General features: G+C 43.6%; 1 long non-coding RNA gene across 1 annotated transcript in view; it reads right to left on the reverse strand.

Moving 5' to 3' along the window:
- Positions 1–9,841, reverse strand: part of LOC307188050 — a 65,146-nt gene extending 55,305 nt beyond the window's left edge. The window contains exon 1 of the long non-coding RNA XR_013828795.1: positions 9,537–9,841. This is a non-coding gene — a long non-coding RNA (uncharacterized lncRNA). The remainder of the gene's footprint in view (positions 1–9,536) is intronic.
- Positions 9,842–26,052: the final 16,211 nt, after the last annotated feature.

The raw sequence follows: 26,052 nt of genomic DNA on the forward strand, positions 1-26,052 counted from the left end.
CATTTTAGACTTGTATTTTTCAACTCTAGGAGTTTGATCTGGGTCATTTTCATGCCATCATCTGTTTTTTTCCCCTAACACATTTATGCCTTCCTCTACTTTCTTGAACACGTGGTTACCACACCCCTGACTACTTAGTTCTATTACCTGTGTCATTCTGGGTTAGTTTTAATTGGTTTTTCTCCATCATATGGGTTATATTTTCCTACTTCTTTGCATGCCTGGTAATTTTTGATTGGATACCAGCAAGTGTGACCTTTACATTTTTAGATGCTGCATATTCTTGTATTTCTGTATGTATTCTTGAGCTTTGTTCTAGGATATAGTTAAGTTACTTAGAAACAGTTTGATCCTTTTAACGCTTGCGTTTAAGGTTTGTTATGCAGGACTAAACACGGTTGAGGACTGATGTTTTTCCCTACTAACCATGTAATACATTTCTGAGTACTCTACATGGTGTCCCATGTATCAGAAAGTTTTTTCATTCTGGCTTGTGGGATCACCAACTATTTCTGAATCTATGTGGGCTCTGAGGATGGTTCCACCTGCTCCATTTGAGTCTTTCCCCAACCTTGGGTGGTTTCCTCACACACATGTCTTGATCACTGCTCAGCTGAAGGATCTCTAAGTAAACCTCAATATATTTATAGGATTTTTTTTTTTTTTTTGCAGTATGCAGGCCTCTCACTGTTGTGGCCTCTCCCATTGAGGAGCACAGGCTCTGGACGCGCAGGCTCAGCGGCCATGGCTCACGGGCCCAGCCGCTCCGCGGCATGTGGGATCTTCCCAGACCGGGGCACGAACCCGTGTCCCCTGCATCGGCAGGCGGACTCTCAACCACTGTGCCACCAGGGAAGCCCTATAGGATATTTTTGATGATAAATAACAGAAACTCAGCTGACATTAAGTAAAAAAATATATATTTTTTGGCTCATAAGAAAAACCTAGGGATAGAAGCTACTTGACGACAGTGGATGCAGGAGGAAATGAGGTCATCTCTCCTGGGCTTGCTCTTGGCTTTCTCCACCTATCTCTTCTCGCTGGTTCTCTTTGCATAATACTGTATGATTTCTTACTGGAGATGGCTTCCTCCAAGCCTAGGGAAAGGTGGCCACGAGAAGTGGCAGCTAACATCATTATCCTTCTAGCTCTTTCCCTAAGTTCATATATCAAAACTCAAGGAAGGGGACTTCCCTGGCGGCACAGTGGTTAAGAATCCACCTGCCAATGCAGGGGACACAGGTTCGAACCCCGGTCCGGGAAGATCCCACATGCCGCGGAGCAACTAAGCCCATGTGCCACAGCTACTGAGCCTGCTCTCTAGAGCCCGCGAGCCACAACTACTGAAGCTCATGCGCCTAGAGCCCATGCTCCACAACAAGAGAGGCCACCACAGTGAGAAGCCCATGCACCGCAACGAAGAGTAGCCCCCGCTCTCCGCAACTAGAGAAAGCCTGTGCACAGCAATGAAGACACAAAGCAGCCAAAAATAAATAAGTAAATAAATTTGTAAAACAAACAAAAAAAACCAAAAACAACTCAAGGAGGATTTACTGGTCTGTCTGGGTTACATGTTCATCACTGAACCAAATATTGCACATGGGGGGTGCACTCTGGTAAGGCCAAAGTTAGCCCTACCTAAAACATGTAAAATGAGTTCCTTGCAGAAAACAGTTTTGTTACTGGAAGATGTTGAGGGAGGGATGCTGGGTAGACAAAACAGCAATGATCAATGCACCCAGGTTTTCTCACCCAGTAAAGTGGGTGAAATAATCTAAAATGTAATAATGTATTAAGAGCATAGCACAATGTCTGGCCTATGATAAAAGCACAGTAAATCTTACATTATTATCAATAATCTGAGCTTGGTACCTCCAGGTGTCAGTAAATTTATTCACTTCTCTGCATCACTAATTTTCAATAAAGAAGTTTCTCCTTTGTCCCTCTGTGTCAAGAGTAACTTAAATTCCTACCTGTGGGGCCTCAATTTCCAGGTAGCTGGGTCCTGATCATCTCCCATTACAATTTTCCAAAATACCTGTTTCTGCCTTGCCTAAGCAGAGATCTTGTGTAAGCATCAAATTAGTAGCAGGAAACAGATGGTCCACTTGAGTTGGGTAATTTGACAAGAGTTTAATAAAGGAATTATTAACAAAGGTGTTGGCAGGTTATAGGGAAATCTCAAGGGGTAGTGCAGTAACCTGGGCTAATAGAAGGGTACTATTATTCTCCAAGGCCTGAAGCGACAAAGGACAGAATGGTGACTGAAACCAGAGAAAGAAGACACATGACAGGAGCTGGAATATTCAGCCAGTCTGTGACCCCATGGAGAGGGAGCCAGTGAATAAATACCCGGACCTCTACCTCTTCCTGATCTCCTGTGTTTCCCACTGGATGAATCTAACAGGAAGCCAAAGGGCACAGGAGCCTGTCATTCCAGTCCAAGGCCAGCCTGCTGCCTGGGACACGGAGAAGGGTGGCGAAGAGTAGACTAGAGAAACAAGTGGAGAATGTCCAGCATGCCCTAGGTCGCCTTAGTTTGGATGGTTCTCTCTGGGTGTTGTGTATCACACCTATTTGACCCTATTGGTTGATTTCCCAGTCCCTTTGGACTCATCATTTTGTCTCTGTTCTAAGAATAATCTATTCCTGGTCATGATCACAAAACCTATGTCTTTTCAGGATTTCCCTGGTCCTAAGGTAGGGAACACTGAACTTCTATAACCTGGAATGGGGTAGAAGACTGCTAGATACAGTCCGTATTTATGACAATGAGGTCACAAGTGCCTGGAAATTTGCAGTCTCATAACAGGAGGTTTTGTTCGTTAGTTGTGAACCTTGAGTGCATCCTCAGTCAAGCCATTTCTTGAAAGGGGCAGCTTTACTGGTGGACTGGAAAGAATTCGCATCAAGAAAGGAGAGCTGTCACCTTATGTGGACTCAAGTGGGAGGAGAAAACTGGGGTTAGGTTTAAAGATCTGCCTCTCAGCCTCTTCCACAGACACAAAATTTACCTGGTTTTCCAAAGTCCTTAGAGAGGAAGCCAGGGATGTGGGCAGAGGTAATAAAAAATAATGATACAAGTAAAAGAGAGGGAGATGAGGTAAAAACACGTTGTTGGAAAAATATATGGATAAAAATGAAGTCAAGGGAATGAGCAAAGTAACAACAAAACGGGGAGGGAGTAGAACTAAAGATAAACTTTCAACTCAGGAACCACAGGCAATCCTGCAATTACAGAGAAAGAGCAGGACTTAGCCTGGCTTTGGCTGCGGCAGATGAACCAGAGGCCAAGCAGCTGCCTATTAACGCAGTTAGAGGAAAATGCAGGCCTGGCCCGGGTGTCTGCTCTTTTTTGCATCTGGCATGTTGCTCTCTGAAACACCTTGGAAGCAACTCAGCCAAAGCAAGTGAAGAAAAGAGGAAGCCCAGCTGTCTGGCTGACCACAAGCTTTGCTGAGCCATTTGAGATTGGTGGGTGATCTCAGACTGGTACCTCAAGAGATGGTCCCAGGTTGGTTTGAATAGTTTAGATATATTACCTAATATTTCAAAAGAAAATTCATAACCTAAGTGCCCCCTGGCTCAAGTGCATGTTTATTTTCACAGCCTTTGTCTTTCGGAGATCAGCACTCTGTTGCTGTGTTGCTATTGTAAGGATGGAAGAAAATAGAACCATTTTAATGTTGTGCTGTTTGCATTTCCCGACAGTTAAGAAGCAGCCCATTATTAGCTGGCAATACTGTTGTGACATCAGTGGTGACTTGGCTGCTTGCGATTCAGCTCAGGAAATATTTTCCTCGCTGATACAATTTTTTTTTCCTTTCTTTTTCCTTCTTCTTCTTTCACCTTCCATGCTTCATCCTCATGCACATGACTGGCTAAATGGCCATCCATGCTTCTGTTTTTTTCAAAAATGGGCCACCAAGATGCTAACACATGTTAAGCTTGACCCAGTTTCAAAACTTTGGATCCCCAGGAGCACTTTCTTATGGCTACCCCTGAATGGGCAAAAGGGAGCTGTCCCTGCTGTGTTGGGGTTGGCTGGGGGCATGGAGTGTCACATTCTAAGTGGAGTAGGGAGAGCCGGGCACAGAGGAAGGAGGGTCTCAGAGCTTTGTGCTGGTAGGGGTGGTGGAGCCTGGGTGGGAAGGAAAGGGGGTACAGGAGGGGCTGCTGTGGGGTGTGGGAGACTGGTGAAAGAGAAAGACATCCTTGCCAGGGATGGGGACAGTAGAAGTGACAGGAGGTTGGTTATATGCAGGGGATCAATTTAATAAGAAGTATATTGAGGGGTTTCCCAGGTGGCGCAGTGGTTAAGAATCCGCCTGCCAATGCAGGGGACCCGGGTACAAGCCCTGGTCCGGGAAGATCCCACAAGACGCGGACCAACTAAGCACGGCCTGTGGCGATCCCACACGCCACGCCACAACCACTGAGCCTGTGCTCTAGAGCGCGCATGCCACAACTAGTGAAGCCCGTGCGCCTAGAGCCTGTGCTCCGCAACAAGAGAAGCCACCACAATGAGAAGCCCACGCACCCCAACAAAGAGTAGCCCCTGCTCACCACAACTAGAGAAGGCCCGCGTGCAGCAATGAAGACCCAACGCAGCCAAAAATAAATTTAAAAATTTTTTTAAAAGTTAAGAGCTAGTAATAACCAATTAGTTAAAAAAAAAAAAATAAAAGTACACTGAGGACAATTGAAGTTAGGATTCTTATTATTGGAAAAGAGAAGTAAATATATAAAAGGAGAGAAAACTAAAACTTGATATAAGAATTGAATTATAGGGACTTCCCTGGTGGTCCAGTGGTTAAGAATCCGCCTGCCAATGCAGGGGACATGGGTTCGAGCCCTGGTCCGGGAAGATCCCACATGCCGCAGAGCAACTAAGCCCATGAGCCACAACTACTGAGCCTGTACTCTAGCGCCCACGAGCCACAACTACTGAGCCTGCGTGCCACAACTACTGAAGCCTGCGCACCTAGAGCCCATGCTCCGCAACAAGAGAAGCCACCACAATGAGAAGCCCGCACACCACAATGAAGAGTAGCCCCTGCTCACCACAACTAGAGAAAGCCCGCGCACAGCAACGAAGACCCAATGCAGCCAAAAATAAAAAAGTAAATAATAAAAATAAAATTCATTATAAAAAAAAGAATTGAATTATAGATATTCATATGATCTCATGGTTTTTAATATATGTAGATACAGGGTAAATATACGTAAAATGTACCTGTATGAGTTTGTGTATACTTTGCATGTTGCAACCTTTTTCTAAGTTTGGGCTTGTTTCAAAATAAAAACTAAAATAAAGAAAAGCACTCTTTAAAATGGAGGTATTGTACTAACAACATGATATTGTTAAACAAATTAAATGAGAGGGTATAATATAGTGCCTGGCACATAGTCAGCTCTCAGTAACTATTCTTATTATTATCCCCTGGGATAAAAGCATACCATGAACCTTATTCTGTATCTTGGGGGTTTTTTTCCACTAAAAATATATCTTGGAAATCTTTTCATAACAGTTCATACCTTGTTTTGTAAAGTTAATAAATCTAGCTTGTGTTCTTCATTATGTTATTGTTATAATTAGGAAAACAAAAAACAATAATTGTTGGGGGGATAATCTGCCTCAGTATGTCATCTGCTGATGACTCATAATTTAATTAATTCTCATTGCTAATGGAAACCTCTGGTTGAACAGGCATAGTTATATTTTAATAGCAGCTCTTGAGTGGAGAGTATAAGAAAAAATATCCAAAACCACATCTGTGGACACAAAGATATTCACACTAATTTTTCCTATTTTTGTAAAGCTCGGAATCAAATGCACTGAGTAATTAGAGCAGCTGTCAAAATTCATTCTTTCAATCATTTCTTCAGTCCGTGGACAAATCCCTATTTAAGGACTGCTGTGATCAGTCACTGTTGGATGTGCTAGGAAGGCAGCCGTGAAGTAAACAGTGCCCCTGCCCTCATGGGGCTCTCTCATTCTAGTGAGAGACTGATAAGAAACAAACACTCAGTCTTATATGATACATTATTTGGTGATAAGTTAAACACGAGATCAGTCCCTTCCCTTCTTACCTTAAGAAAGGTAATTTGGTAATTTTTTAAAGTGTGTGCCTTATCAATCATTTAACTTTTAGTAAACTTTTGAGCCTGGGTTTCCACATATGAAGGTCCAAGAGGGAGGGGACATATGTATACATATAGCTGATTCACTTCACTGTACAGCAGAAACTAACACATTGTAAAGCAGTTACACTCCAAAAAAAAAAATTTTTGAAATGGAGATAACAATAATTATAAGTTTGCTGTAATCAAATACGTTAAGTGCCCAGCATAAAGACAGCCCCTTAGCAGGTACTTGATAAACAGAAGCCATTATTAGGTATACGTTGTACAATTTCGGGATCTCGAATTTGAGACTAAGAGAAAGGGGGTGGGTTTGATTTACAGGGAAGCTGTTTCCTACCCCAGGTTTGGGTGTATCACCAATATGTCCCCAGACCTCAATAACCTGTTCCCACGACATAAGTCACGTTTTCTTTACTGTCCTATCATACCTCCCACCCACAGGAATGGGGAGTCCATTCTTCTACTGGGTCGCCTTCCAGAAGGAATCCCAAGAAGCCTGTCATGGTCTCTTGTCACCTGCCCAGCAGCCCACACTTTGAACAGTCACCTTGCACTGCCCTGTAATCGGGTGCCAGGTCACTCTTCTCAGAGGCCACAGCTCGCACTAACCTCTCCAAAACATGCCAAGTCCAGACCTAGCCTTGCAGAATATGCTGAATCTTTGGGTCTTTATCCTGAAAGTACTGAGGAAACTGAAAAGTTTTAAGAAGGGAATGACTTGGCCTCAGTTATACTGTAAAAAGAATTCTCAGGTTGCTGTGTAAAGAATGGGGATTAAGAATCAAGAGAAGAAGCAGGGAGAGTGGTGATGCTCCTGCTGTAACCCGGGTGGGAAATAGTGGATGCAGGGTCAGGAGGGCCGAGAGGAAAGGGAAGCAGCACAGGTTTGAGATTTGGCTGTTTTGGAGGCAGAACTGATAGTACTGCTGATGGATTTGATGCTGGAGTGGGAAGGAGTAGGGAAGTTGCCAGCTTGAACATGTGGGTGAATTTATATGGCTGTGCCATTTATTAAAAATGGGGAAAAACCAGGGCTTCCCTGGTGGCGCAGTGGTTGCGAGTCCGCCTGCCGATGCAGGGGACACGGGTTCGTGCCCCGGTCTGGGACGATCCCACATGCTGCGGAGCGGCTGGGCCTGTGAGCCACGGCTGCTGGGCCTGCGCGTCCAGAGCCTGTGCTCCGCAACGGGAGAGGCCACAGCAGTGAGAGGCCCGCGTACCGCAAAAAAAAAAAGAAAAAAAAAAAATGGGAAAAACCATGATGTTTAATAAAAACTTGACTAAGTGCTAAAGGAATCTCAAGTTCAGTGCTTGACATTGCAGGGACCAATGGGTACTTTTGGGGCTTACAGCTGGCCTAAGACAAACCTCAGGGTCCCAGGCTAGCCCCTGGAGACTTCTGCGTGGCCAGAACCGGCTCAAACTCACCTGTAAAATGTCCTCAGTTCCATCCCTAAGCCATCAGTCCCCTTGAAGCAAAGCAGTTTCTCTCTTCTATCCTGAGGCATGTGCATTTCCATCTCAGGATGGTTAAGGGTGGGAAAAATCACGCCCCACAGAGGATGGCCTCAGCTACACTGCCCAGCTAAGGTAATCAGCAAAACGTGCCCAAGAACATTTTACAAAGTCTGGGCTCTCCACTTTGAAACTACAGCAAGTGGAGGATAGTCCAGGTTACAAACATTTTATGGCCAGAAAAAGTGCTCTGGAGCACAGTCCAGTTAAAAATGCCCATAATTCCCATTACAAAGCAGAACATTTCACATCTCACAAACTGTGGCATCTATCTTCAGATGTGTGGAAACCTTACCACCTGCTCTAAGAATAAGAGAGAGGGACTTGCTTCACATTTTTGCAAATAAAGGGGCCATTTACATAAATAAAAAATAAAAGTAACTTCCGAGTATCAGTTGTTTGGATAAACAAGCTAACAATCTCCAGTCAATGCCCTACCATGTGTACCTAAGGAAGCCTTTCTATGGAATTAACTTTTCACTCTCATTCTTATTTAATAAATGCACTTGTCAGATAGCTGGGTCTTAATCAGAACTTCTGCTTTCCAAAGCAGCTGCTACCAATGACTGGGCTCAGAAGGTATCTCTAAGACAGGGTGGGGATGGGTGGACATCCCTAGAGGAAAGATTTAAGTGTCCAAATAAGCCATCAGCACAACTCAAGCGTAGTGAGGGGAGTCCTCACCATCCTGGCTCCCTTTGCCTTGCTTCCTTCTCCTCTCTGACTTCAAGGTACCCGTTTATTTCCTTCTCTGAGGCAGGCACTCAGCTCCACGTTGCCAGCTTCTCTGGCCTCAGCAGCAGTAAATAATAATAATGGCTCACAATATCTGTTAAGCCCCTTCCATACACTGGTAGGCAACGTGGTAAGCACTTTACAGGCATCGTCTTATAACCCTGTATCAATTCTGGGAAACAGTAATATAGATCACTGTACTCATTTTATACACAGAGAGCACCAACCATGAAATGAAGCCCTTTGCCTGATGTGACACACTTCGTGTCAGAAGTCAGGTTTTTGTGACTTCAAGGCCCAAGCTCTTTCCTCTTTGCATTCAGCCATTTCTTGTTGCTTTCCCTTGTTTCTCCTGGCCAGTGCTTCCAGTTACCAGCCTCTCCATTCAGCTAATTTCCTCACAACAGATTGATCTTGCCCCGTTCGCCAGTGCCCTGAGGGTTCCCTGGCAACCACCAGGCCTTGAGGTTCTCAGCTAACCCGTGCTTTGCAAGTGCTCTCTGCCGCCCTCACCTGGCAAGTCTTAACAAGGATTAGCTCCTTGGTCAACACACATTTGCTAAGAGTAGCGTGACTTTTCCGTATACGTCTGTTTCTATGAATCACATGCTTATGTATTACTGTTTAAATTAAAATAATAATGATAAATTGTCAAGACCAGAATCTTAAGAATATACTTAAGGCCTCGAAAATGGATTAAAGAGAATGTAAATTTAACTTGTAATTGGATACATGGATCCTCAAGAAAAGTTAATGGGAAGTAAGAATATTTCAAATTCAGAATCCTTTGAGGCTTTTCCTAGGGATGAGAAATTATAATTTTTTTTTAGAGAAATTATAATTTTTTAAAGGACCGTATCTCTTTATCCTGCTTATACGGTAGTCCCCCCTTATTTGCAGGGAAAACGTTTCAAGCCCCCCAGTGGATGCCTGAAACCCTATATTTTTTCATACACATGCATACCTATGATAAAGTTTAATTTGTAAATTAGACACAGTGAGAGATTAGCAACAACAACTAATAATAAAATAGAACAATTATAATAATATACTGTAATAAAAGTTAAAGTGAACGTGGTCTCTCTCTCAAAATATCTTGTACAAACGCAATGCCTTTCCCAACTTAACTAAGCACTTACCATGAACTGTGGCGATAACTTTTGCAGTTTGAGGTGCGGCAGCAAAACCAGCACGAGTTTCTTTTTCCTTCTTCACAATTTCACAGAGAAGATTCCGTCTCACCACAGGCCTTAGCTACCTCAGCACATGGTATTTTCCCTTTCCTCATTAAGCTGAGGACTTTCACCTTTTCAGTTAAAGGAAGCACTTTACAGCTTCCCTTTCGCATAACTTAATTGCCAGCATCACTACTCTTGCGTTTTGGGGTCATTATTAAGTAAAATAAGGGTTACTTGAACCCTAGCACTGCAATACCCTCACACTTGATCTGACAACCGAGAGGTTAACCCAATTACCAACAGGTGATACGCGGGCAAATTAAGAGTCAAGTCCCGGGCAGGATATCGCGAGATTTAACCACTACTCAGAACATCGCGAGATTTCATTATGCTACTCAGGATGGCCTGCAATTTAAAACTGACTAATTGTTCACTTAATGGAATTTTCCTTTTACTATTTTCAGACCACAGTTGACTTTGAGTAACTGAACGCATAGGAAGCAAAACCGCGAATAAGAGAGGACAATTGTACATATGTCTGTTCATGACGCTTTGCCAAAGTGTTTCAGGAAAGCCAGTCTAAAGTGTAAATTTACTATTATGAGAAGATCATTACTTCTTAAGCTTATTAGAAATAAGCCAATGCGAGATAAGTAATTATCTTTCGGAATGCTAAATTACTTGTTTGATTCTGTTGGTGCCAGGCATACAGTAGGTGTTCAGTCAGTGTTTGATGAATTATAGAGTACCTAAATAGCTTTTACAAATTCCGGAGAAGTGGAAAGGAATGTTGTTTGACTTGGGTTAACACTGGAAGTTTTCCTAAACACACAGTTGTTTGAAGGCTTTACTCAATAAAATACTGTACTAGTACAATGAAGTAGTGGGTATCCTGTTTCCCCAAAGTTAATGACTTTCTCAAGCATTTGGCCTTCTTACCATACGATTAGCACCATTATTTCTAGGCCAATCAATAGGCACAGTTCCAAGATTAAGAGCAATTTGGACCATTATTCTCCTTTCATCACATATTCATTATTTTCCATTTGAATAAGACCTGTAATCAGTGTTATTTACCAATCTTTATGGTGAAACTTTAAACCACTGATTATTCCTGGCTTTGCAGGTATTAAACGCCATTTCAAATATCCTTTCAATAATTTTTTAGTAGCTAATGAAGTCCATTTTTCCAGATTTTTCAGTCCACTGAAGGCACATTGAACCCCCAAGAGTCTTTAAAAAGTATGTGTGGGCTTCCCTGGTGGCGCAGTGGTTGAGAGTCCGCCTGCCGATTCAGGGGACACGGGTTCGTGCCCCGGTCCGGGAGGATCCCACGTGCCGCGGAGCGGCTGGGCCCGTGAGCCATGGCCGCTGAGCCTGCGCGTCCGGAGCCTGTGCTCCGCAACGGGAGAGGCCACAGCAGTGAGAGGCCCGCGTACCGCAAAAAAAAAAAAAAAAAAAAAAAAGTATGTGTTGTTTAATTGGTGGCAGCTGTTCCTTAGAAAGTTACCTAAGTATATAAAAGTGTTTTTTTCCCGTTTAACAGCTCTTTAAAAAAATCAGTTTAAGTTATCCTTGACATATATATGGAGTACATATAAAGGCCCCCTGAAGTTCTTTGATACTGAAAATTTCAAATATTATAACTCAAACATAGGCAAGAAATTATAGGACAGTATCCTGTAATTTTGGATTTACTTACTAAAAATTTAAAAATATATATTCTTTTGGTACTCTGGATAGAGTTCTTAAAAAGAAGTTACTAATTTATTGTAGTTAATTCTAAAGCATGTACATTCTGTATTACTTGAATGCAACATTTTCCTGCTCTGGCCTTGAATTCTTTCCAAAAATCATTAAGTACTGGATACATACAGTAATAGCAGACATGCTTAAATGTCACTATTAATCCAGTTTATAACCTCTAACATTTTATGGGAGAAATTTCAAAATGAAACCCTTACACAGACATCTAATGTCCAAAATATAATGATTTTACAGTTGAAGGATAGCCAAGATGCAGATTTTCTGAGTGTGGTTTCACAGCGAGTCTGCACGCAGATGAAATATGGCTTTTAAGAACATAATCTTCATGGAAAAGGTCTTTCTTGTCATAGCACTGGGCTGACTTTCAAGCCAAGGTCAAAGTCCTTTCTGCAGATCTATTTTTAGGTTTCCCATTTCTCACCAGGACATTCCGGGTTTTGAGTTAGTGCGACACAGACTGCATCGTGCTGTAGAAAGAGGAGGGAAGCCTCCTCTCTGCGGTTTTCCTACTTCTGTCCGTAGACTCCCTGCTTCGTGCACCCCGGGGGTGGATTGGCACCATCCAGCTAGGCGCCCCCCTGTGGTCACCTTGCCCTATTAAGGAGGACGGTCCCTGCGATAGCAAAGGCATACTCAGGGCTCTCCCTCCTTTTGTCTATTTTGGATTTTCTGAGACAGTGGCAACCTTCTGTTATCGTTATTAATCAAGAATTGTCTAGATCTTCAAACTGTAAACCTGAAGGAAAAAGTAGTGAGGTCAAAGTGATTTAAATTAGGTCGAGATGGAAGAGACCCGGAAACGAGAGCATGCTGATAGAAAATGTCGAATGTCATTCATTTATTTTTGAAACTGAATGCAGAGCACATAGAAATCTGTAACAGAAAAATAAATCAATGCATTTCCGTTTCATATTATGGTCTTTCACTGATAGAGACAGAGGAATGAAGATGAAACCAGGAAGAAAGCCAAGCAAGCAACCTTGATGTGGGCAGAATCTCCGAGGGGAAAATACCTAATGTAATAAGCATGTATTTTTTTTTCTAAAAAAGAATCACTTGGTTTTTAAAAGGAGTGTTTTCTAAATTTGTTATAAGCAGTGCTTTGATTTTATAAAAAGTTTAGAAGCATACGCATCCATAAAATAATTTTTCCTTAGTTTTTAGTGAGGAAAGATTTAAATATTCGGTTCTGGAAGTTGGACGATATTGCATCGTCTCCTCGCACCCCATAAAATTTTACTTTCATTGTGTAGCAGCCCCATCTGGTGGTTATTTGTAAACTTTCCACTAAAGATACGTTGCATTTTCACAGTTACGGGCAGAAGTAAGATCCTCTCTTTTCATTTTCGCTGTAGGCTGGATGAAGTTAAGCAGGAAAGAAGAAAGAGCATGCATCAATTCAGTTTAAAAGGTCACAGGCAGGAGAGGGGAGTACATGGAAGGGATTCACTAAATGCAGGTTGAATTAATGATGGGTGAAGGGAGAGTTGTGTTAAAAGCTGAGAGGGAGTGCGATAAGGTCCCTCAGAGGGAGCACCGTCAGCTCCCTCATTAACCTGCGAAAGCATTTGACCTTGTGCCTGTCTGCTTCACTAGACTGGGGAGACTTTCTTACCCATCTCTGTATCCTTACCTCTTAACACAGAGCTTTGCAATGCCAGGCCCCTGCCCTGGGGAGAACTCTGATTTCACATGGCTGAAACACAACTGGAACTAGCATCCGAAGAACAGGAAGGTAACAAAACAGCCAGAGGGACAGAAGAAGTGGTCAACTCAGGGAGAGCTGAAGCGAGGATTTGAATGCTAGCAGAACTCGTTTTCCATCTGGTGTGTCTGAGTATCCTTGCTTGTTGCCTCATTTTCTCCTCTGCTTCTTAACTGGCTCTTTGCTGTTTTCAGGCTCACATCGTCACAGCTCTCTAACTGCTCGCAACAGGCACTCAATAATATTAGTTCTTTTTCCTGAGGAGACGGGTGCTTACCTATTGGTCTCCTAGGCACCTTTGTATTTGGACAAAAACAGCTTTAAGCAGCAGCCAAGGGAGCTGTGAAGGACGAACAGCAGAAGAGCACACGCACGGGAAGGAAAGTTTTGTACCGCTTGTTTGTATGGAAGGCAAGCCCAGGGTTTTTCTGGTTTTTTGCTAATAAATTTATTTTATTTATTTATTTTTGGCTGCGTTGGGTCTTCGTTGCTGTGCGCGGGCTTTCTCTAGTTGTGGCAAGCGGGGGCTACTCTCCGTTGTGGCACGTGGGCTTCTCATTGCTGTGGCTTCTCTTGTTGCGGAGTACGGGCTCTAGCCGCGGGCTTCAGTAGTTGTGGCTCGTGGGCTCTAGAGCGCAGGCTCAGTAGTTGTGGCAAACGAGCTTATTTGCTCCGTGGCACGTGGGATCCTCCCGGACCAGGGCTCGAACCCGTGTCCCCTGCACTGGCATTCTTACCACTGCGCCACCAGGGAAGCCCAAGCCCAGAGGTTTTATTTTATGTTGTTTACGTAGGAAAGTCACAGACGGGGGCTTCCCTAGAGACTGTCTTCTGTAGCCACTGTGTGCTCCCAGCAGTTCCCAGAGCTCTCTCTTACTCCCACAGCTGGCAGAAGTGTGCTTCTGCAGGGTCCCTGATGCGGAAGAACTGAGCTATTTTCGGAATGAACAGCCCACCTACTGTTAAGTAATGTTCTGTCTCTGATGCAGGCTTTCCACAGCGGAAAATGTGCTGTGCACTTGGCTGCAGCCTCTACTACGCATCTGCTCGTCAAGGCTGAACCGCAGCTCTGAGATCCAGCTCTGAACCAGCAAGTGGTCTCAGAAGACTCTGCCGGCATTAAGAGGCAGACTACGGCTGGAGACGGGTTGGGGTGACAGCTAGTCTACTAGGAGGGTCTGGTGGAATCAATTAAGAAAGTTAAGCAGGGGAGCCCATCAGCGGGCGACTGCCTCTCCTAGAACCCCATCTAGCAATCTTCCCCAGAGTTATTCAAGCAGTGGTGGGCCCTGGAGCAGAAGCTTTGCTGCAGTATTAAGCTGGAAGGTAGTAAAGTTTAGTAAATTTATTTAGTATTTAGTTAGTAAAGTTTAGTAAAGTTTAGTAAAGTTATAGGCTTCCCAGAATCCAAGCTAAAGCCACAGTTTCCTGAACAGTTTCCAATAGCACTCCATCTCCTATTAAAAGTATAGTTAATCTGGACCTTTTTTTCCCCTTCATGTCAGAAAAGAAATGTGTTTCTGATAATAAATGCTCCCTTTGCTGCACAGGACTGTGGTTGGCAAATTGCTGCCGCATAGTATAAAACTAAGCAATGAAACGTGAGACATGTGCCTCGTATAATTTGCTACAGGTGGATACAGCTATTCTCTATTATCAAAGCACAGAAGCAGCCCCCCAAGCAGGACCAGATCAAATTCTATCATACCTTCCACCCCGACACAACAAAACAACCAAACCATTGAGTTTCCTAGGGAAATTTGGTTTCCAGGTAACTGCCGGGTCACAAATTCTTTTGAAAATGATGCTTATATTCCAAAAGAATCCTTGGGTTATATGGTGATAGAGTATCTTGGAATGCTTAGCTAAGTTGATTTGTAGGAGGCAGGAAACCTGGTCTAGCAACAGTATGGATAATAAAATTATCCACATCGCTATCCCGTAGGGAATCTTTGGAGCATCGTCTAATTTATCTTGATTATGGTCATTAAAAAAACTAACAATTTTTTTCAAATGAGAGATCCCTTTTTAAAAATGTCAACTGAGAATAGATTTTTTATCAGTCCTTTCCATTAAAACCCTCTCTTAGTGTCCTTGGTATTTACTGAGTACCTCGTAGGGATCTCTTAAAAGGCTCCAGCTGTGCAGAAGTTGATGGGCGATCTATGTAAGCAAAAAATATTCTAGTGAACTAGATAGTGCTGTGGAGTTCTACACTGTTTGGGTATTTCTGCCACTTCATTTTTTAAAACTGAGTTCGATCAACAAATGCTACGGGCCTAGGTCTCGATTACCCAGCCTATCCCCTCTTCCTGTGGAATTTGAACTTGAGATTAGCTCAGGCAACGTTGATGATTGCTAGCCTTCACCTCTAACCCTGGAGCGAGAGCAAGGATTTCTCAATAATTAAGTGTAGAGATGGTTCCCTTCCCTCCTCACCTCACAAGCTCAATTAGGTGGTCGATGTTTCAGGTAAAAGTCCAGTCCTCTTCAATTTTTCACTCGGCACAAAAAGGAGAGCCAAGGAGGAGTGACTAGACTTTGTAACTGCTCATTACGGGGACATTCATTACACTTTTTCGTATGCAATATGTTAATAGGCCGAGATATCATGGCAGAGGGTCCATAACTAATCTACCGTAATAAATAAGAGTAATGGCAATGGCGCCAGTATACTCTACAACATAATGTGCTGCTGGCAAAGTGTGACATTTTGAATAAACTTTATTCTTGAGGTATTTAAAAAACATAAAGGCAGTAATGAAATATGGAACACAACATCAGTTGACACAGCAATTCCTGCCTCCCAAGACCCTGCTAAATAACCACAGTTTAAATCTTCATCTCGAAATATACAGCTCTTCTATGATTTTAAGTGAGCTATAAAACTTTTATGGAGTATGCCCTAACTTTATTTTTAAAATATTCTCCACTATTATAGTAAAGGTGACCCAGAAGTACCTTGTGAATTATAGAATAACATATTTAAGCTATTAAATTCACCCCTCTAGACAATACATAGGCCTTCTTTGTACTCACATGTCTCCTGGAGGGAAGGAGGAATACGAAAGAATCTAGAATGGACCATTTACCCAAAACATACTGATTTTAACTCCAGAAGTGACTGAATTGTACTTCAAATGGGCAAACTTAAATTTTCTGCCACCAAGTTGAAACAAGGATTCAAAAGCTAACACCACTTATTATAGAAACTTAGAGAAAGTCAAATATTTGTATACCTGAGTGTTGAAACTGTGAAAAGTTCATACCCCCGACACCTGGTTTAGAGATGTTGTTTTTGGACATACAAAAGCTGATTTAGGCCTGTGGAATGAGTTTGTTCCCACATAAGGAGAACTAATTTTAAGTCCAAAAACTAATTAAGATACTCAAGTGCGGACTTCCCTGGCAGTGCAGTGGTTAAGAAACCGCCTGCCAATGCAGTGGAAATGGGTTCGATCCCTGGTCTGGGAAGATCCCACATGCCGTGGAGCAACTAAGCCAGCACGCCACAACTACTGAGCCTGTGCTCTAGAGCCTGCGAGCAACACCTACTGAGCCCGCATGCCTAGAGCCCGTGCTCTGCAACAAGAGAAGCCGCAGCAATGAGAAGCCCGCGCACCACAACAAAGAGTAGCCCCTGCCCGCCTCAGCTAGAGAAAGCCCGTGCCCAGCAATGGAGACCCAACGCAGCCAAAAATAATTAATTAATTAACTAATTTTAAAAAAAGATACTCAAATGCTTTTTATTTATTGCCAGTCTCATCACTGAGTTGTGGTTCTCCAATTATATCAAGCTCCTGTACATTTCTTAGTGAAGTACAATTTACTTTCTACCTTTGTTTCTTCTTTTTAAGCTTACATTCTTTGAAAATAGTTGTAGTCTACTAAATATATCTATATTTATATATATATAAAGTACATACACACACGGTATGGCCTTCAGCTTAACGCAATATGTGTAATCTTGTTTGGATATAATGACAATGGTGTTTTAAAAATGAGAAAGTGATTCATCTATTTATTTCTTCTCTTTCCCACTGAAGTCACCTACGATAACTAGACTGTGTCATAACCAATGAAAGGTATTTAGTAAACAGTTTCGTTTACGTGGTGCTATATGAAGCATTATCCAAAGGACACTAGTCTAAGTCACTGACCGAAAGTTCTGTGAACTCTCATGAAAAATCTACTTCCAAAAACATTTAGTAAGAACGCAACTGTTTACTGAATTCAGGGGTCTGGTTAAGACTAATACCCTCTGGGGACTTCCCTGGTGGTCCAGTGGCTAAGACTTCGCACTCCCAATTCAGGGGACCCAGGTTCGGTCCCTGGTCAGGGGACTAGATCCCACATGCCGCAACTAAAAGATCCCGCATGCCACAACTAAGACCTGGCACAGCCAAATAAAATAAATAAATAAATATTAAAAAAAAGACTAACACCCTCTGTTTCAGTATTTATAGAGGGCGAGGCACGTGGCACTGTCTTTTTTTCTCAGTAGGACTCTACCGTGTGAGCACTAGGTTCCTTTTTATCTGTACTCAGTTGCTCATCCCTTCTCTTTTCTCTCTTAACTCCCAGCCTCAGTTTCTTGCTAAGGGAAGAAGTCAAGGGGGGATGCAGCCAGATGAGTTTAGTGGCTGGAAGGCTGGAAGGTTTGGGTTTGGTTATTTTCCCTGTGGCTTCGGGGGAAGTGCGTTGCTTAGTCTCTCTGGCTGAAAAGCAGGTGGGCAGGGCAGACAGTTGCCCTTTATTTCAGGTAATGTTAGATGAACAGGAAGTCTGTATTAGGTACAGTTTTAGTGGGAGGAGAAAAGGAAATCCTTTCCATTTTGTCAATAGACTCTTCCATTCCCATCATACTCACCAGAGGAGTAGGAGATATAGAAAATCAGAGAAGAGTGGCAAAGGGAAGGAAGAGGCAAGTAGGTGGGATTTACAAGGTGGCGGGGGAGAGGGGAGGGCGAAAGAGGAAGAGAGGAGCAAGTGGAGAGGCGCCAGGATCCTGCGCTGGGAGCGGGCTGGGGGCTGCAGCCCCGCAGGTGGGGCAGGAGGCAAGCCGCCCTTCGTGGGGACTGTACGGGGGTGCTCACAGGCCTCCTTCCCGCGGCCACTTTAGGCCTCACCCCACAGTTCACAGGACTTCTCTAAGGTCTTCTGTCACAATTTGAAAATAGTCAAACCATCATTTTCCTTTAAAAAATTATTGAAAAAACTCTTCGACGATGGCCTGTGCCAGATATTTCTCAACAATTTAAAATCCTCCCAAGTGGAAGGAAATCAAATCCCTTAAGACACGTACACACACATACACACAGAAATTCTGTCTTACAAGCAAAATTCATACTTTAGTTTACAAGTATCCCTGTAGTGTCATTATTTTTGAAACCATTTCGAAGGGCTAGCGTAAAGCAGCTTTTTGGAGTGATGAATCTGTATCCTGAAGGTGGTTACACAGATCTATACATCCATGAAAATTCATAGAGCTATATACCCAAAAAAGTCAATTTCACTGTATTATAATTTTTAAAAGTAAAATAAAATACAACATTTTACTGCGATAAGGAAAAAAAAAAAAGCCCAGCTCCCTTGTAAGATCCAAGGTGTCTCTCCCCTCCTCCTCCGGAATTAGCATAAAGGCTAAGGTGGCTGTTTGGAAGAAAATAGATTTACTTGAAAGGTCCAGACTCTATTAAAACGTTAATGCACTCAGTTAAACAATACTTGTTAAACACTTGCTGTGGAATTCCCCAAAAGTCACTTTCCTTGAGGAGCCGGCGTTTTGTTTTTCCCTCAGGGTGTTCAGATAGACTCACATTCAGCAGGTCTGTGCTCTCCTTCTGACATTGCATCTCACTCTCCTTGGACGTCAGTGGTCCTCCTTTGCAAAGTGGGGGTCATTCCTTTTCTTTCCTCAGATGGGTTGGTATGAGGATCCCCTCAGGTGAGGTCTGGGGAGAGAGCTGTGTAAACCACTCTGTGGATGACAAGTGTGGATATTATTGGGACCAGCTCTGTGTTCCCTCAAGTCCAAAGACTGGATGGTAGGCTCGAGGTGGCATCTCTGCTCCTTTGCTGGAAAGGAGAAAACAGAAACGGAGTTGGTCTTCTCTGAGTTCCCCAGGAGACTGTAAGTGTTGACACTCGCAAGCAAGCTCTAAACAGCCCCATTGCTGACACCCTGATATCCCAGGAAGAAGGGAGGATGCAGCAGGGAGTGATGTCCGGAGAGCTAGGGAAGCCCAGTGCACCAGGGATGAGAAGGACTCCTGGCACAGGACTGAAGTTTGGATGGCACGCACCAGAATTGTCTGTCTGCAATTGTCAGCCTGGTGCTCTACCAAAGTTCCATGGTGTTGAGTGTAACCCTTGTGGGCAGAGATCATTGAGGCAGCATAAATAAGTGGGACAGCCTAGTATAAGAATTCCAAGATCCTCTTGGTTCATTTCTCTTTTTCCAACATTTGAAAAAGACACGATTACAGGGAGCTATTTCACGACTCTTGAAAAAGCGTCAGTGCAGTGGAAAATGGAAACAAATGCACAGCCTCAGAGCAAGTAAAGAATGACGTGAACGGTGGCCACTGATATAGGTAAAGGGGGCAGATGCTCTTTGGTTATAGACTTGGGGTTCTTAACATTTATTGGGCCCCTTTGGAAGCCAGGTGAAGCTTCTGGATCCCATCTCAGGATGATGTTTTTTAATGAAATAAAATATGTAAGATTACAAAGGAAATTAATTATATCAAAATACAGGAATCCCATAGATCTAGGTTAAGAACTATTGTCCCTGTGCAGCAATAAGGGCCTCGTAGTGCCAAATATTTTGATTTTCTTAAAGAAGCCAAGTTCTAAATTTTTAAATGAAGCTTTCTGAGTTTTTGAGTGTCAACATTTTTTTTTTTTTTTAAGCACTGAGCCAGTCTTCCTAAGCACATGTCTGCTGGTCACCACTTCGAAACCTTCTTATAATATTAGAGATGGTAGGAGACTTTTTGTAAACAAGATCCTGTATGATTCAACAGATAAGACTGGGGACAGTGTCTTGACCAAACCAGGGATAGGCTAACAAATGGCCATTTGTCCAATGGAAGAGGATAAAACATGGTGGAGAGGATGTATGTATCCTGTGTGCTTAGATTCAAGTTCATAGCAAGGTTAGTAACTGTTTTCTTCCTTTTATGATTTTAATTTTAGCATCTCAACTTTCCACTGTGATCTCCCACTGAGATATTTAGATAGATTTTTTTAAAAAAGTTTGGCTTTTGGATTTAAGGTTTTTAATTTGCTTTTATCATTTCTTTCTACTAACTCTTAGTAGAAATAGATTTTTCACCCCAATGGAAAAGAGGGGAGAGCTGGTGTCATGCTATCATCATAGAAAGGTAATACATGGGTAGAAACCAAAGGAAAAACAAGGGTAAGGTCTCTTTCAGTAAAAATGTCTTACAATAATAATCTCTAGAAAGGATTTTTACCTGTTCTGGACATAATTGAAATAAGGTAAGATCAGATCATTATCATTTCTTATAATTAGAAAATATATTGATCTCCAAAGAGTCATGGGATCCGTGTACACTTACTTACAAAAAGGTCCCTGCAGAAGCAGCCGCATGGCACAGGGATATCGGCTCGGTGCTTTGTGACTGCCTGGAGGGGTGGGATAGGGAGGGTGGGGGGGAGGGAGACGCAAGAGGGAAGAGATACGGGAACATATGTATATGTATAACTGATTCACTTTGTTATAAAGCAGAAACTAACACACCATTGTAAAGCAATTATACCCCAATAAAGATGTTAAAAAAAAAAAAGTTCCCTGCATTCCAATAAATGGAAGCCACACCATAAGCCAGTAAGTTATTTTTTCAAATGGAGTCAGTGAAGTATAAAGAAATGACCTTTCCTAGATCAGTGCTTCTAAGTATTTTTGACCATCACGTGAATAGAAGTATATTTTGCATCATGATATATATTGGGTATATATATTTATATATGGTATTTTATATATGTATATATATATATTCACTTATTTATAAAGACAAAAGTTCATGAAGCAGTACTTGCTCATAAAGACAAAAGCTCCATGACAACAGTTTGCTCTTACTAAGAGATGTGTTTTCTAACTTTATTCTACTCTACTTCATTTTAAAATTTTGGTCTAAATCCACTAAACTTATGTCACAACCCTCTAATGGCCTGTGACTTGCACTTTGACAAACAGTGTTATGATGTCACCATGTTTCTTCAACCCTAGGCACAGTCCCCCACTCGCAGCTTCTCGCCAGAAACTGCAGGGCCCATCAAGTCTGGACCAGGTCCTTCTTTCTTCAACCAGGCTTGTTCGAAGAACAGGTGTGGAGGTTCCGTACTATAACCAGCCTCTATCCCCTTAATTCTTTAATTTCTTTTCTCACTCAATTTTTCATTCCTAGTTTCACTTATTCAATGAAATATTTATCAATATTCACTGTGTGGCAGACACAGGTCTTACATCCAGGGCTATGCGCATATAAACAGATGATGTCACCTGTTAAGAACTGAGCCAGGTATGCCCAGGTAGCAATGGAGTCACAGAGGAGTGGCACCTGGTGGCAGTGAGCTTGAAAGACTAAGAAGGTTGGGCCGGATGAAGCCTCTGACTAGACAATCTCTTGCAGGGATCTGGCTGCCCTGCAAAATAGGCTCTTGGGTAGGAGGTGGGTCCACGGACCAGAGGCCTAGGGCTGCGGTGGGCATGTGAAGGGAGTCTGTGATGACAGGGTGAGCTGAAGTCTTTGGACAGTAGTGGCGGGGGAGGGGAGAGGAAGTGATGAAGTCATGGGGTTATGGGGCAATCTGAAGGGCTCTGGGCCCAGTGCTCAGTTTTTCTCCCACAGAGAGGTGACATTGCAAACGTGTGTTATTTTCATGTTGACAGATCTTGTCTTTGGTTGTGACACTTCCTAAGAATTAATTCTTTCAAACAGCAAAGACTTGATCCTGAGCTTGGAATGAATATAGGGCTCCTAAGATCATTCCTCAGGAAGAGTCTTCCACTGACAGCTCAAAATTACGAGATCACAGAATGCTAGAGTTGGGAAGAAAATCAGTAATGGTCATGCACGTGCTCTCATTTTACAGAAGAGGACAACCTGCCCAAGTCCACACGAGTGGTCAGTGGGAGTGATCAGTGGGAGAGTCGTCCCGGAAACCGGCCAGGGTGCAGCCCGGTGATTGCAGGACAAGGAGCTTCTGGAGGGGTGGGGAGTCTCTCCCTGGTCTCGCTGAGGTTTGCTGCTTCCTACGTTGGCCAGAGGGTGGCGCCCTCCACAAGTGGGCCACCCTTTCCGTAGGTGATGGCTTCTCAGAGGGTTCAGCTGAAGTCAGCGGGCCACTGCAGTCTCTAGGGGACTTTGTTCAAGCGGCAAACATTCGGGTTGGCAGGAGCTTCTGAAACTCACCGCATTGGTCCCTTGAGCTCTCCTCTGCTCCGGATGCCCCTCCCCCCCCCAGTGTCTGGGGAGACTCCTTAGGGTCAAACCCATTTAGTTTTTCAGTCCTCTAATTTCTTCCTTTGGTAGATTAAAATTCAGAATTGTTAGACGTTTAATGTGCAGAAAAATCACCTAAGGAGTTTTTAAAAAATGCAAATCCCAGAACCCATCCCTAGACGTTGCAATTCTCAGGTCTTCGGATAGGGGAGCTCTGAAACCTGGCTTTTTAATATCGTCCTCAAAGATGCTGATACATGTATCCAGAGCACATAGGGTTTGAGTAAAATAAAGACCTCGGCTCCCAGGAAGTTGTTTCCTCTCTTGACCAAAACAAGGTTTAGGGACTCAAAAGGCTTCCTTCAGCTAACCCACTGAAGCCACTTAGAAGAGTCTCCTGCCCCCGAACTGCCAGGAAATCTCCACAAGTTGACCTGCGAAGGAGCAGGACTGGGATGTGAATTGTATGGGAAAAGATCATATTAGGAGTCCTTTAATTTAATTAGCAGTAGAAAAAACAGTACAAGTCCAAGTGGCAGATTCCATGGTGGCCACAAGGTGGCGATCTTCTGCGTCTATTTGAAATGGTCTGCCCGTTATCATCCTGTTTTAGCTTATTTTCAATATTAAATACATCATTAATTTTAAAAGTGTGTATTATTTTAAAAAGATGCAAGGAAAAATGGTTTAACAGGCGAGGCTTCAAACTTGCATTTCAGTCAAATACTGACATACTCTAGATGGAGGAATTTAGTGAGATTTCCACATCAGACCCCAGAAAAAAGATAAAAATCTGTTTGAGAAAAGGCTGTGGTCTTTGCAAAATGAAAAATGTCACTCAAAGAAAGTGTCTTGAAAGCTTTCCGAGAGGTTGGTTTTTTGGAGAACTAGCAGATGCAATTTGGTCATTAAAAAATAAAAAAACATCATCTGGTAAAAATTTCCTTTTTATTGGTTTGTAGTCAGTATCAGAAAATGAAAGAGAGGGAGAGGGAGAGAGAGAGGAAGGAAGGAAGGAAGGAAGGAAGGAAGGAAGGAAGGAAGGAAGGAAGGAAGGGAGGGAGGGAGGGAGGGAGGGAGGGAGGGAGGGAGAAAGAAGAAAAAGGCTCTGGGTAAACATAATACCAGGGCTGTCCTGAACCGAAAATAAGAGCCAAGCTGTAGCGTGGCTAGTGTGGACCTGAGCCTTTCTCCCAGCCATTCCACTCAGCTCCCCAGGAGAGGCAGTGGCATGTGAGGAAGCCAGTGGGCTGAGAGCAGAGAGAATAGGCCTTGAGGGTCACCACAGCACAACTTCAAGCTGAGCAGCACAGCCTTGGACCACTGGAAGGCCAAGCCATTGTCAAGGTCACTGGGGTCCTGGGACCTCAGGGACAGAGAGGCCAGTGGTTGGGCATACAGTGATGTCACGGCACCATTCCACAGGGACAGGCTGCAAAAGACAGCAAAGGCCTCAGGCCAGCAGAGAGTGCAGGGGACAGTGTTGCTGGTTACTCAGTGGTCTTTGGGCCGTATAGGTACACATCTGTATACAGTGCAGGGAGCAGCTGCTGGCCAGAGCCTGACACTGAGAATGTGGCTGACACATTTCAATGTAGAAACAATGTGTCTAAGAAGGTTACTGGGGGGAGGGGGGTGTAGAGGGAAAAAAGAAATCACATCCTTACTTTCTAAGGGCACAGGGGAAAGTTGGCTTCACATCCTACCCTCACTTTTCCTTGTTTCTCCCATTGTGCCCTTGGTCAGGAAATGGAAGGAGGAAGAAAACTCTTTCAAAGAGAAAGAGGCGAGGAGGCCATTGTCTTAGAAGTTTGGAGAGTGCAGGAGATAAAAGAAATCTTTCTCTTTTCTCTTATCCTCACAGCCTGGGGTCAGGGCAAAGCCTCAAGGTCCTGGTTGTTTTGAGGGACAGCTGTCCTTTGGTTCAGGGGAAATCAGACAAGAGCTCTGGCAGAGAGGATTAGAGGTTCTCTACACAGAGCAAGTGTGTCCCCAGGACTGTAGCCCAAGAGAACTTTTCCTGTGCTGCTAGGCAGCCGGAGGAGACCCTTACATGGCTGAGGAAGGGGATACCTAAGAGACACCCCCCTGGCAAGACCCTCTTCCATTACATTATCCATGGATCCAGGGAGATGGGCTGCTCAAAGCTAGGCACAGAGAAAGAGCTCAGCTCTTGCCAGCTTTCGTGAGACTGCTGGGCCATGTTTAAAGTACAATACAGTAGGTGATATAAAGGCAAGCGGTTTATTTAATGGCCCCTTAAATTAAAACTATCCCACACCCAGTATGATAAATGCCTTATCTTTGGGGTACATGTCTCACTGACCTGGACTGATTTATTATACCCAGGCAGTCAACTCAGAGGCAGGAATGGAGAAACGGAGGAGGTTAGTTTTTTGTTTTTTGGGTTATTTTGTTGTTTTTTAAAAATTTATTTATTTTTATACATTTATTTATTTTATTTTATTTTTGGCTGCGTTGGGTCTTTGTTGCTTCACACAGGCTTTCTCTAGTTGTGGCGAGCGGGGGCTACTCCCCGTCGCAGTGCATGGGCTTCTCATTGCGGTGGCTTCTCTTTGTTTCGGAGCACAGGCTCTAGGCATGCGGGCTTCAGTAGTTGTGGCACGCAGGCTCAGTAGTTGTGGCTCGCGGGCTCTAGAGCACAGGCTCAGTAGTTGTGGTGCACGGGCTTAGTTGCTGTGTGGCATGTGGGATCTTCCCAGACCAGGGCTCGAACCCGGGTCCCCTGCATTGGCAGGTGAATTCTTAACCACTGCGCAACCAGGGAAGCCCTGTGTTTTGTTTTTAATGTTTATTTATTTATTTTTATTTTGGCTGCGGTGGGTCTTCATTGCTGCACATGGGCTTTCTCTAGTAGCGGCGAGCAGGGGCTACTCTTCGTTGCGGTGCACGGGCTTCTCATTGCGGTGGCTTCTCTTTTTGCAGAGCATGGGCTCTAGGCACGTGGGCTTCAGTAGTTGCAGCACGCAGCCTCAGCAGTTGCGGAACGCAGGTTCTAGGGCACGTGGGCTTCAGCAGTTGTGGCCTGCAGGCTCAGTAGCTGTGGCACACGGGCTTAGTTGCTCTGATCTGTGGGATCTTCCTGGACCAGGGATCGAACCCATGTCCCCTGCATTGGCAGGCGGATTCTTAACCACTGCGTCACCAGGGAAGTCATGAGGAGGTTAGTTTTAAGTAGCAAATTTTGGGTCTTTGTTGGTTTTTACCTTGAATGGTAGACTTCATGTTTGAAGATGAAGTTTCTGATCCATAAGGTGGGGGGTGGGGCGGGTGTGGAGCTCACAGTGATTTTCTGATGAGTGGGAGTGGATTTGCACGGATTTGTCCACTATTCTCAGATCAAAGCAGCCCTTCTTAACTAATTGTAATCAGATTTTTTAAAAAAGAATTATTTTAAAAAAATAGGGCTTCCCTGGTGGCACAGTGGTTGAGAGTCCGCCTGCCGATGCAGGGGACACGGGTTCGTGCCCCGGTCCGGGAAGATCCTACATGCCGCAGAGCGGCTGGGCCC

This window comes from Stenella coeruleoalba (genome assembly GCF_951394435.1).
Source record: "Stenella coeruleoalba genome assembly, chromosome: 6".
Classification (NCBI taxonomy): Eukaryota; Metazoa; Chordata; class Mammalia; order Artiodactyla; family Delphinidae; genus Stenella; species Stenella coeruleoalba.